The sequence below is a fragment of the Lissotriton vulgaris genome, chromosome 8 (genome assembly GCF_964263255.1).
Source record: "Lissotriton vulgaris chromosome 8, aLisVul1.2, whole genome shotgun sequence".
NCBI lineage: Eukaryota > Metazoa > Chordata > Amphibia > Caudata > Salamandridae > Lissotriton > Lissotriton vulgaris.
In genome coordinates this window covers 140,902,271-140,915,403 of record NC_141696.1, presented here as the reverse complement: position 1 = coordinate 140,915,403, position 13,133 = coordinate 140,902,271, and the positions used below count along the sequence as shown (strand labels likewise).

General features: G+C 47.8%; 1 protein-coding gene across 2 annotated transcripts in view; it reads right to left on the bottom strand.

The window, feature by feature from the left end:
• Positions 1 to 13,133, bottom strand: part of RAB6A (RAB6A, member RAS oncogene family) — a 316,180-nt gene that overhangs the window by 19,624 nt on the left and 283,423 nt on the right. The gene's annotated exons all lie outside the window — the stretch shown is intronic.

Below are 13,133 nucleotides of genomic sequence, written 5' to 3'. Positions count from 1 at the left end.
TTCCTGAAAACCATTCTTCGGACTTTAATTTGTTGTTCATTGCGCTCTCACTGCCGGGAGGAGGAGTGGGATCTTGGGTGGTAAATAAAAAAAATATTGCACCAATTTATCCAGAAGCATTGTTTGGAGGGTACGTGTAAAAATACTGTAAAACGTAAGATTAAAGTCGGATGCAGTTTCCGATAGTAATGACTCATTGTAGCAAGCCGACTAGCAATCGTGATGGGCGTGTGAGGCTATTGAAAAGGAGCGCTGCATTTACTTCCGCCTTAGTAACGCGTTGGACGGTGACGTCTTCTTAAAGCCCCAGCCATGTACTGGTGTCCATCCCCGTTGTATTGAAAAACGTGTTGCTATAGCTCGTCAAGTTTACTGTGTATGAAGTGGCATGTTTTCGATGTGTTATGTCTTAAATCACTTTTAAATGCTCGAACTCCGTCCAGATCGTGGGTTCTGGTAGCAAGGTGAATGTAATGCATTTTGGTCCAGTAGCCCCAGCACCATTTTGGTCACTTTGTATCACATCTTAATGCCAAACAATACCAGGCGCACACACGGAGCATGCGTAATAACACATTATAATCTTACACATGATGTGTCATTTTGACAAAATTACTCATTTTAAGTACCTTATACTTGGGTGGGCTTTGTGTGGCTGTGTGTGTGGGGGGCTTTGTGTGGCTGTGTGTGTGGGGGGCTTTGTGTGGCTGTGTGTGTGGGGGGCTCTGTGTGGCTGTGTGTGTGGGGGGCTCTGTGTGGCTGTGTGTGTGGGGGGCTCTGTGTGGCTGTGTGTGTGGGGGGCTCTGTGTGGGTGTGGGTGTGTGTGGGGGGGGGCTCTGTGTGTGTTTGGGGGGGCTCTCTGTGGGTGTTTGTGTGTGTCATTTGCGAGATAAAGCTAGTGGCATTGTAAATGACAATGCCATTTATTTATGTAAAAAAAAACATAAATAAAAATAATGTCAAGAGCAATGCCAATAGCTCTAACAAAGGCAAAACCATTGCATTGTAAATGCTTGTTTAAATATTCCTCCGGGACGTGTTTGGGGAGGTTCCTCCATTTTATCATCCCGATGTGCCCTGGCGCATCTTGCTAACAGGGCTGGAGTGTTGGTGATATGCCAATGATTGGAGGATTGAGCTGCCACCGCTTCCCTGAAGCATCAATAAGTTTGGATTCCTCATCAGGTGGCGGAGCACCTCCTGAGGACTGCAAATTGGCTCTTTAACAGGTACTAGACACAACAATGAATCTGGGGAAAGCTGACCTTTGATGTAAATCGGATCTGAGGGTGCAGGCTTATACTTTTTGCCGATTCTGGCAGTAATTATGCGTGGGGTCCTTGAAAATAAGATCATATCTATGCATACGTTTAAGCAAAGGAAATTATTGACATGCTCTATACGTATTGGACAAGATTTCAAAAAGGAATGAATCCTCAAATGGGTCTTTGTGTAGGGGAACCTAGTGATAAGCGGCTGCCAGACTTATGAGGGCTTGGAAAGATGAAGCATCATCGGGGTGATGGACTAGGCGGGTAGAGATCTGGATCAGTATCACCCAAGGAATCAACATAATTATCCAATGGACCTGTGGGCTGTGAATATGAATCCTCTCCTCCACCCGATCATCTGTAGGAGACTGTGGAAACCCTTGTGGTCTGAAGTCTTCTGGTTCACATTGCGAGTGATGTGGTGAAGAGGGTGGTGGTGACGGAGAAAGGAGGAGGATGCCAAGGGCTGGTATCAATATTCTTTTGAGCAGATACTGGTACATCTATAGCCTCTGCAAAGGAAAGCAGGTGCTTTGATGATTTTGACGTAGAGTGCACAGGCGGAACTAAAATATAACCAATCCAAGGATGTATATGCAGCCTTTTCTGCTTCAGATCGAGACGATCATGCATGATCTAGAGCACGGGTACGTATAGTACGGCCCGCAGGGTGCCAGAGGCCCGGCAAGCATTCCGTGGCGGCCCACAGACCTTGAGACATCATACCCGTGTTTTAAAAAACATTTTTAAAGAATCTGCAAACACTGCCGGTTGCAGCTGAGACACTCAGAGACTGCTGCTCTGTGGGGGCCGGCCGATTCATTCCAGCGATCGTCAGAGTGGAGCTGCAGGGGGGCTAAGAGGAGGAGAAATACAGCAAAGCACCATTAACATGCAAATGGTCTTTTAAAGACCTGTCAAGTGCTCAGGGGCGGCTGTGTGTGCACGCCGGGGAAGCTGTCTCAGCCTGGGCTGACACAGGCAGGGTAGGGTGACCGAGGGAGACAGGAAGAGGGAGGGAGGGAGACAGGAAGAGGGAGGGAGGGAGACAGGAAGAGGGAGAGGGAGGGAGGGAGACAGGAAGAGGTAGAGGGAGAGGGAGGGAGGGAGACAGGAAGAGGGAGGGAGGGAGACAGAAAGAGGTAGAGGGAGAGGGAGGGAGGGAGACAGAAAGAGGTAGAGGGAGAGGGAGGGAGGGAGACAGAAAGAGGTAGAGGGAGAGGGAGGGAGGGAGACAGAAAGAGGTAGAGGTAGAGGGAGAGGGAGGGAGGCAGAAAGAGGTAGAGGAAGAGGGGGGAGGGGGGCGGGAGGAAGGGAGCGAGGGAGTTAGGGAAGGGAGCGAGGGAGTTAGGGAAGGGAGCGAGGGAGTTAGGGAAGGGAGCGAGGGAGTTAGGGAAGGGAGCGAGGGAGTTAGGGAAGGGAGCGAGGGAGTTAGGGAAGGGAGCGAGGGAGTTAGGGAAGGGAGCGAGGGAGTTAGGGAAGGGAGCGAGGGAGTTAGGGAAGGGAGCGAGGGAGTTAGGGAAGGGAGCGAGGGAGTTAGGGAAGGGAGCGAGGGAGTTAGGGAAGGGAGCGAGGGAGTTAGGGAAGGGAGCGAGGGAGTTAGGGAAGGGAGCGAGGGAGGGAGGGAGGGGAGCGAGGGAGGGAGGGGAAGGGAGTGAGGAGGGGAAGGGAGTGAGGAGGGGAAGGGAGTGAGGAGGGGAAGGGAGTGAGGAGGGGAAGGGAGTGAGGAGGGGAAGGGAGTGAGGAGGGGAAGGGAGTGAGGAGGGGAAGGGAGTGAGGAGGGGAAGGGAGTGAGGAGGGGAAGGGAGTGAGGAGGGGAAGGGAGTGAGGAGGGGAAGGGAGTGAGGAGGGGAAGGGAGTGAGGAGGGGAAGGGAGTGAGGAGGGGAAGGGAGTGAGGAGGGGAAGGGAGTGAGGAGGGGAAGGGAGTTGAGGGAAGGGAGTTGAGGGAAGGGAGTTGAGGGAAGGGAGTTGAGGGAAGGGAGTTGAGGGAAGGGAGTTGAGGGAAGGGAGTTGAGGGAAGGGAGTTGAGGGAAGGGAGTTGAGGGAAGGGAGTTGAGGGAAGGGAGTTGAGGGAAGGGAGTTGAAGGAAGGGAGTTGAAGGAAGGGAGTTGAAGGAAGGGAGTTGAAGGAAGGGAGTTGAGGGAGGGAGTTGAGGGAGGGGGGTGAGGGAGGAGGGAAGGGGAGTGAGGGAAGGGGAAGGAGGGGGGAGGGGAGGGAGGGGGGAGGGAAGGGGAGGGAGGAAAGGGGAGGGAAGGAAGGGGAGTGAGGGAGAGATGGAAGGGGAGTGAGGGAGAGATGGAAGGGGAGTGAGGGAGAGGGGGAAGGGGAGTGAGGGAGAGGGGGAAGGGGAGTGAGGGAGAGGGGGAAGGGGAGTGAGGGAGAGGGGGAAGGGGAGTGAGGGAGAGGGGAAGGGGAGTGAGGGAGAGGGGGAAGGGGAGTGAGGGAGGGAGAGGAAAGGAGAGGGAAGGAAAGGAAATGAGAGGGAAGGAAAGGGAATGAGAGGGAGGGAGAGGGAAGGAGAGAGGGAGACAGGTGTGTATGCCAGGTCTGGTAGCTCAGTGGACGAAGGCGTCCGCTGCAGGGACCTCTGTTCAACCTCATGGTCATAGTTTTTTTTGTTGCTCTAGCCCCGCCCCCTCCACCACTGACCCCACCCCCACCAGTGTGGCCCTCTTGCACATACCACACTGTAAATTTGGCCCCGAGAGAAAGTTTGTGAGTACCCATGATCTAGAGGATGGGTTCGGGAGGCAATTTGAATGTGGAAGCTGAAAGTTTCAGTGCCCGAAGCAGTTTTCTTTTTCGGATCCGAGGTGATCAGAGCGTAAGGCGAGGAAAGCGGAGAGCTCAACTGTGTCAAGAATGATCAGCTCAGTGCTGGAGCCAAGTGTTTCGGCATGGCTTTCATGCCGAGGGAAGGGCATATGTAGCAGTTGATTGGTGCAGACCATGGTCTGCTGGCAGTGGTGGCCCGCTAGCTGAAGAATCTGTTGAAACTGAATATGATTTAAGATGTGGAACAGGGTCACTGTCCGGTGGCCTGCACGAAGTAAGTTTGTGAATCTGGAGCCTAGAGTTGAAATCCGAGGCGGTGCCCGATTCAGAGTCATGGATGGAAAAGTCCTCTTTCTCTGCTGCAGACTCCTCATGAAGCACTTCCTGCTGCTTGCCCTCTTGTTTAAAGTTGTTTGGTGTCTCTTCAATCTCTTTGCATTATGTTTCTCTGTGATGAGCTTGAAGGTTCCTTAATGTCTTCTTCGATCGAAGAGATACACGCTTCACAGTTCGCTTGACGATGGTCGGGAGATGGACAAATTGGAAACCTGGTAGAGGTCGGTTCTCGGGTACTTCGAGTGGCAGGTGGGAAAACCAAAATGGAGTTCATTCCATTAGCAGCACATTCTTAGTCGAAGCTGGGCGAAAATAAAAGTAGACTCAGATTTGCTTTCTTTCTATGTTCAACCCCCATCCCCCCCAGCTTCGCTCTATGGGCCAACATTTGCTGCGGATCCCTCGAGTCAGAAAAGTTTGAGCTGAAGTTCGTTCTTTCCGTTATAGAGCAGTGATTCTCTGGAATTCTCTGCCCCCCGCCCCATATTCGTGGCCTTGACAATCTCACTCATTTTAGGAAAGCTATTAAAACTTTTTTCCTACTGTGTAGACCGTCATCCGTATCTTTGCTGCTGGTTTGCTTCTAGCGCCGGGACGCCCCTTAGCTGGGGCAGCTGTCGAGCTCTATAAATGTTTTAAATAGAAATAGAAACGGGTGAGGCCCAAAGGCTGCAATGGAATCACATCGAATCGACACGCGAAAGTTCTGATTTTCCAGACGAAAGGATGGAAAATGCCACCAAAACAATAACGACGAGGGTGGAACTGAACAGCGAACCAAATAGAAAAACAGTCTCAAACCGGAGTGCCACAAAACATACCCGAACCTGAAGGCAGAAATAAATAAACTACATTGCAGTATATGACCATGCATATTATTACCAAGGCTAAGAGTCACTTTGTCTCGTGACTCAAAAGCCTTCTTTGAAGAAAAACAAGTTGCATACATCCAAACCCAACACTAGATGGCAGAAGTATGCATAGATTGTGTATCTACAGCAACACATGCCTCAAACAAAGTTAAAATAGAAAAAAAAGCATTTGCAATGCAATAGGTCTCACATTTATGCAAGTTTGGGCTATCAACATTGAAAATAGCAATGCCTTTTATTTTTGTTTTTAAAACCTAAATAAAAGGCTTTGTCATTTACAATGCCAATAGCTTAAAGTTGTGTAAATGCGAGACCTATTGCATTGCAAATGCTTGTTTTAGTGTAGTGAAGGGTACATTTTATTCTGATTCGTAACAAACGGAATTTCCTCAGCGTACAGACGGTGCCCCTCAAAGAACTGCATTTCTCCGTTTTATAACATTACAATGTGCAGTGGCAACCAAGCAGGCCAAGGATAATTTGAATTTAATTAAATGTCAAAAACAATATTTATTTTGAGGCCCAGACTACATTTTTTTCCTTTTTCCGCATAGGTTAAAAAACAACAAAAAAGTCACTTGGCAGAAAGTTGACAGTAGGAGAAAAAAAGCATATTAAAAAATAGGTACACCATCTTTGCCTCCCGTGCATGCGCCTCCTGCTCCTCCCGGACTTCCCCCTAGGAACAGCCATGCTTCTAAGTTAGAAAGCATGATCAGTGTTTGGTGGAATGAACTCTTCGGTAAGTATACAGGAATGAGAGTTTCCCTCTGCGGTCTGGGAGAAAACTGAGGTTGGCATGGGGCCGCCTGTCTGTGGCTGAAGATGTCTGTACAGTACCACACAGAAGCAGAACACGGCTACTCCTTGCTGGGAAGCACAGAATTCTCAATTGAATACCAGAGCGCTGGGAGGAAGAACTAATGCCTGCCTCGCGCCCCCGGGTGCGTTTTAAAGAGTAATTTACTCTAGATTTCCCTTTTCTTTTTGAAACTCAGGACCAGCAACATTGTCGTGGTGTTACCAAGGCTTTAAGTGAAGTTTTTTCAATATTATATACAAGCCATAGTTGCTGCTTATTTATCTTATGCAATCAACAACCATTGACAAAGACAATAGTCCTAACTTGTTTTAGGTAGGATGTTACTTGTATCCTATCTGGCTGCAATGAAATGAAAATACAAGTCGGCGGCACACTACCTAAGCACAGATTCTTAATTACACTGGCCACGCCCCTTTGAGAGTCCCCTACTTTTTTCATCCCACTTAAAGCACTGCTGATGCCCACATGTGCAAGAGAGAAATACCATCACTCACAGTGATGGGAGACAATCACTGAAGTGACCCGATCCATTCCCCCAATGCTGTAGGATGAGTTGGGCGACTGCAAAATATGAATTACGCCTTAACAGACCAAAAAGCATGTGTGCGGTATATATAGACGCGGGCATTTATATAATGTGGGTTTTTTTTGGAGGGGGGACTCGTGGAAGGCGAGATAGCTAAAGCTGTTTCTGTACCAGAGCTAAGCGCCTCTGAATTCCCGACAGACTAATTCAGACGAGAACAGACCAAGCGTGAAAATCAAACACACGCAAACCCGTGTTATGTCCGGGTTCTTGAAGGGGAGGGAGGGAAAGTGAAAGTGCGCGATGCGCGCGCTGGGATGCCTGTTTTTTCAGCTGAAGGGAGACAGGAGGTGGCACGCGCAGACAGGAGAAGTGCACGCGCACGGAGTGCACATCTCCTGTCCGCACGTGCCACCCCCTGTCTCCCTTCCCGCACCAAAGCCACAGCAATAGAGTCTTCGCTAGCGAAGCAGCTCCGCTGCATTCTTGGCGAGACCTAATAACTTTCTTCTGATGGATAAATCAGTCTTCAGATTCCTCATATTTCAATAGGTACCATAGCAATACCCTTCACAGATGGTGGGTGTGAAGGAATGGTCACACCAGAGTGTCTTGGAATACAGAACAAGTGAAATAGCCATCTCTTCTCACTTCCGAATCCAAACAATAACACCTGGTAAATGTGTGAAACGAAGTCCATGTTGTTGCATGCCATATTTCCTAGTTAAGCACTTCTCTGGCTATGCCAAAGAAGATTCATTTACTCTGGTGGAATTAGCTCTTATCCCTTCTAGTAGTTCCTTCTTGGCATCGGCATAACCAATTTTGACACAAGGAAGAATCCACCCTGGCAGGTTACTCTTCTGGACTGGTTTGCCCAAAATATCTAACAAAGTTAGTCATCAGTTTTCAAATTCTTAATCCTATTGATATTGTAGCTGACCACCCTACAAGAGTCTGTGGAAGAAGCACCGGGGTTCCGCTTTGAACAAGATGAAGCATGCACCACCAGGCTTTCTGGACAAGGCTGAGCAAACAGAACCTACAGTGCCTGTCTATTGCAGGCTCAGTGAGGATTCTGAAAATGCAGAATTGGGTTTTGTCCAGGCTGCCTTGATGGGCCGATAGGGGGGACAAAGGCAGAATAAAGTTCCAGATTATGGGCTCCATAACCTCCTTGGTGAACATAACAAAGGTTGCAAGAATGTGAGGGTTGGTTGGAGGAGCTCTGTAGAGATTTGACCTGGTTTCCTCCATCAGCACAGGTAGCTGCAGCTTTCCTGATGACTGGCATAAAACAAGCAACCACTATAGGCGGGGGATCCACCAGGATATTCCATCCTAACCTACAGCAAGGTGTTGAGGCCACTAGCATTTTTCTCTCTGAAATGTTTCTGTATCCAGGCAGCATTGATTCACATATGTGAGGCATCTCTTACATTTAGCCTTTCTGCTGATATATGCAGCCAGCACAGATGTTTGCAATTGACAGCCACCTATGAAATGGTACAAGGTAATGGTAGAGGTTATCCAACTATTTATTCCTGGTTCAGAGACAGCACATCTTCAGATCATTACAATCGAAATTATGGATCTCGCTCCTCGCCCATGTTTGGGCAAACACTGCTGTCTTCACTGTAATATATTTTATGCTTGCCCAATATATTAGTTCAAACTGTGGTTTCACTTATTGTGCAAAAACTGTGTTTATGTCCCACGAAGGAGGGCATCATGTGGACAAGTGCTCTGTAAAGACTTTTAAATAATGGTTTGTTGATCCTAGTAGGCAATAGGGTGACAGATTTCGAAGAGCACCAAGTCCTTGATAGCACAGCAAATGAACCTTCATGGAGGCATGTTTTGCCAAATTCCAATAGCTATGCAGGTACCAGATGCTGTGCAGAAGTGGCAGTATACACAACCTGGAATAGCACCAAACAAAATATCTTCTACTTCGCTTGGTAGGTTTTAATTGCTGAATGTGCCTAACCAGGATACATAAAAGCTCTGCAATCTGGAGGAATATCTAATCATGTAATCTAGAGGTGTTGAGGAGCGATTGTAGGAAGCTGGCTCCGTATATCATATTGCCAATAGGTGGTAACACCATGCACAGTCCAGGGGTTCCTCAAAGGTGTACTGGGCTCAATGTAAAACCCAAAATGGTAATGTGGGTGAGCAGCCTTAGGCCTAACACAGAGGAGTGCAAGACATTTATTTCAGTGATCGATAATGGACACAAAACTCAAGAAGGAGATCCAGAACAATTTTAGAAAATTATACTTTGTATTTTATTTGAAGACCAAGATCTCCATAATAAGGTAGGTACATTTTTAATTAATACTTTGAAAAATCGACACTTAGAATATTTTCAGGACAGTTCAATGTTATCTAATGGGGAAAACGATGTTGCAGTCAATCAGTTAAGTACGCAACTACAGTTTCAGTCTTCTGGACCAAAGTGGCACAAGGGCAGCTGGGTGCAGAGGTAGAAATCGAAGTTAGGCCCATTGCGCTTCAAGGGAGACTTGGGGGTCCTTGGAGCCACACTGCTTACAGGTAAGAGGAACGGTTGCAGGGGCCAAGCTTTGAGTGTTAGGACAGCGCGGGGGACGGATAAAACACAAGGCACCACCAAACATACACCAACAAGGGCGGCCGTATCCAGGGTGCAAACAGTGTCTGGTGCCCAATGCAATCTAAAGGAGTTTCTTCATTTTGGAAACAGGCTCAGGTATAGAAATGCTGGTTTCCGGTCCAGGGAAGACATGGCTTGGCAGTTCGGGCTGGGCTGGACTGTTCCCAGGGGGCACAGGGTCAAGGCCGATTTGCGTATAGCGGTGTCTGAACTGGGGTGGCAAAGTGAGCTAAAGAATGAGGATGGATTCAACCCAGATCTGTGACTGGGGGTGGGTGTTTGAAAACTTTCAGCACTCGGTCCATCATCTCCTTATGTTTGATTTGTTCGCCCTAAGTTGGCAGGGTATGCACAGACATGTGTCCCTTGCTCACTTTGCCATGGATACAAGATAGCCTGGCTGATGAGGGCTGTTAGCCCGAAACCGGTCCCAAGATGCTTGTTTCCGGACCAGGGAAGACATGGCTTGGCAGTTCAGAGTGGACTGTTCCCATGAGGCATAGGGTCAAGACTGATTTGCATATAGCAGTGTCTGAACTGGGGTGGCAAAGAGAGCTAAAGAATGATGGATTCAACCCAGATCTGTGACTGGGGGTGAGTGTTTGAAAAGTTTCAGCGCTCCGTCCATCATCTCCTTGTGTTTGCATAGAAACGGAATGTCCAGGCAGAACATCAGCGATAGCACTGGTAAGCTGCTCACAGGGGTACAGGGGCACCACTGGTGAAGCTCAACAAAGCACACCACAGGGGTGCCTTTAGATGACAGAAATCTTACCGGGCAGGTCGCAGTGGGGGGAGGGGGGGAACCCTTCAGATTCACACTACAGGAGCTTTTGTGGAGGTCAGGAGAGGTCAACCAACGCTGGATTCGGAGTCCTGGTCGCTGGTGGAGACCTCATTGGGCAGTTGGGCCACTCAAACTCGGGCCGTCAGGTACAGTGGGCACGAGTTGCAGATCCACTTGGTCTGTTGGTTTCTTCTGGACAGGTCTGCTGTCCACAGGCGGCTGGAGTCTTTGTTGAAGGCAGCAGTCCTCCCAGGGATTTCAGAGATCGCTAGCCGCAAGACAGGTTGAAGGTGCGTCGGAGCTAGAGACAGGCATGGTTTATGGCCCCTGAGAGCAGGTACTCTCTACCCAGGGGTCCAGAAACATGTCTGATGGTGGCTGGCTGCCTACAGCTGGTCAGAGACCACACTAGGGTTGATAGGTTTTCAGAGGGCACCTCTGGAGTGCCCTCTGAGTACATGGTTCAAGTAGTCCCACATTGGCATCAGTGTGGGTTTATTGAGAGGAGTAGTTTGGTACCAAACACACCTGGTTTCAGAGAAGCCATCATGGTGCTGTGGAACTCGAGTTGTCTAATTTCCAGGCCATGTACTCTCTATGACTTTCCTGGCACTTACAATATTATGGAATGGCCCTCAATATTGTAGGGGCATATCTGCATCTGCAGATATGCCCTCACCTGGGGCTTAGTGCACCCTACCTAAGAGCTGTGAGGCCTGATAGAGGGGAGACTTTCCATGCCTTCAGGCAGTGCTGGTTGGTATGGGCATGTTTACTTTGTCGTTTTCTCCCTAACAAGGGCATACAAGCTGCAAGGGCAGTGGCATGGTGCCTGTGAGGGGGTGGGGTCCCTGAAGACCCTCTTCAGCTACAAGGCCCCAGGTACTCAGGGTACCCTTTACTAAGGACTTACAGGGAGTCGAAGTACCAGCTAGGGATTTGATTTTAGAGAAAAAGCACGAGCACAGGGGCCTGTGCACTACAATTGAAACATCAAACCCAGGCAAAAAGTGGGTGCTAACCATGCAAAAAGAGGCACTTTCCCACAGCGATGTCAAATGCAGAGATCCCCAATTGCGATGAAGAATCTGATCCTTCCCCCTTGACAACAGATCATGCTTACTGCCTAGAGGGGTGCATGGATTTTCTGACAGAGGGAGAATGGCAGTGAACCAATACTATACATAGGTCATGAAAAGTTGAACCAGTTCAGGCTGGAAAGTAATCTTTTTGTCATGTTCAATGGTTTTCTCCACTAATCCAGTGTGGTTCTGATCTGGGCACGGTGTGGTTCAGGACTTCTAATGATCCGGACACATGGTGCATTTTGTTCCTCTTGAAAGTCAAATTTTGATTCTGCAGCAAGGACCAAGCTAATGCAGGACATCATTTCTGGGAGTGACTTAAATGTATGGACGGTAATCTTATTCAATCCTTGCATCTGTGAAGACCGGAATTGTCACAATTAAACTCTTTCTAGAGACAAAAAAAGCTTTCAAAACAACAGCGTCCAATATTGCTCCCTGGAACTAGTTAGGTTTCAAGTGAGATTTGTTGATGTTAGTTGAGACATGTATACTTGAAAAAGAACCAAATATCTTAGTTCCACTGGCCATTTGCTATTGAAAGGCAGTCATCCAAGTAAGAAAAGATTTGGTGTCCTTTCTTTCATGTGAAATATTATGACAGTGGCCATGCACATCAAACAAAATATTGGAGTAGCCCGGAGCATCCTCCATATATCCAGTAAAGTCATGTACCCATTATTTTGGATGAGTTAAAGTACTTCTTGCAGTGTAGCCATTGTGAATGATTTTTCAAAGATAAAATCTTGAATGTGGCTGTCATCAGTGTCTGGGCACTGTCAAAGATGCTGTCACTCACAGAGTGTTAAACGCGAGATGACTAAACCATTTGATGGAGGATGGCTTCTTGGTTGACGGAAGTAGCAGAGACTGGCTTCCTTGTCAAATGTGAAGTTCTGCTGAGAGGCCATGAAATCTTCCTAGGCAGGATGGTCACTGAACGCATCACTTAAACAGGTTTTATCTTTCGTGCAAGAGGCGCTTCAGAGAATGCTTTGTCTGTTGTAAAGATGCTTGTTGAACTTTTTAGTGACCTTCTTGGGAGGCTCTCAGTGAGTGGATGTAATTCCTTGCCGGACTCCACTCAGTCTGTTCTCCCTGAAGATGATGCTTAAGGATTTTCTGTAAATCAGAAATAAATCCTCACATGAGCATTAGGCCAGGGTGAAATTTAACTTGCGCTGGTGTAATCGATTTAATATCGATAATTTCAGGTTATGCATGTTATACAAAATTCCTGAAATTATGCCACATGGCATAATATCACTGCAGTTTGCTACAAAATTGGGTGGGAGCCCCAAAGCAATGTGAACAACCAGGAGACGAGCAACTGTTTGCTACAATTTTCATTTTTACCACATGTTTTTATTAACGCAAAACGCACCCACACATGATAAATTGATGTGGGCACATTTTAGACATATTGAGCTGAATGATGGATTTGCATTTTTCATAATTATGCATAATTTCATATAATTAAACCAAAGAAAATGAAGCGAATTTCGCACACCCCTCCTGAGGATGCCTATTTTTAAGCTCTTTCTTTGGAAGCCACCAAGGCAGAACACCTACCTTCTCCATCATGAATGGTTTTTGTTCAGAATGTTTGGCAATCTTAAAATCCTTGGTCTTTTGTGCCAGATAGAGCGAGAGGCATTCTGAACGGGGACCTTCGGTACAATGTATTTTGCCACAGGAGGCATGAGGTCTGACTAAAGATCAAACATTATGAATAATGAGCTTCAGTCCAAGAACAGATGTACTGTCTCGAGAAGCACTTGGAGGCACCCTAAACACGGTTCCAAAAATTAGCAGATTTCTGATCGTAGATTTCGGTCTTTCTTCTTCAATTACTTCCTTCATCGCTTTGCTGGAGATGCTCCAAATACATCCAGACCGAACCGTGGAAAAAAGAATCTGATGATGGCGACCAATGGTGGGAGCTTCCAGAGAAAGCACGACGGTACAAGGTGCACCAAATGGAGGTACCGCGACACCCACCAACAGCAAACAGAACAG